The sequence below is a fragment of the Brassica oleracea genome, chromosome C3 (assembly GCF_000695525.1).
Source record: "Brassica oleracea var. oleracea cultivar TO1000 chromosome C3, BOL, whole genome shotgun sequence".
Lineage (NCBI taxonomy): Eukaryota > Viridiplantae > Streptophyta > Magnoliopsida > Brassicales > Brassicaceae > Brassica > Brassica oleracea.
The window spans coordinates 38,842,639-38,842,908 of record NC_027750.1 but is presented as its reverse complement, the minus strand read 5'-3'; the positions used below and the strand labels follow the sequence as shown (position 1 = coordinate 38,842,908).

Below are 270 nucleotides of genomic sequence, written 5' to 3'. Positions count from 1 at the left end.
GTCCCTTGGACCTCTCCAATTTTCTGCAATCTGTGGGTGATGAAGATTTTGGGCAGAATATGCTTTGTCCTCGAACATGATAGTTGGTCCTTCTTTAACATCGGCCATGCCACAATCTGATCGAACATATTGAGTCATCGACCCCAAATACACTCACACAGAATCTTGGATGATGTTGCTGTGATATGCGTGTACCACCATGTGTAAAACATAACCTGTCTGAAAACAAATCAACAAAACCAAATAACCCCTCTTTGGGCTGGTTAGTAT

The 270-nt window shown here is 42.2% G+C and overlaps 1 pseudogene; it reads right to left on the bottom strand.

Annotated features, from left to right (window-relative positions):
- Window positions 1–270, bottom strand: part of LOC106330575 — a 15,565-nt pseudogene that overhangs the window by 2,011 nt on the left and 13,284 nt on the right.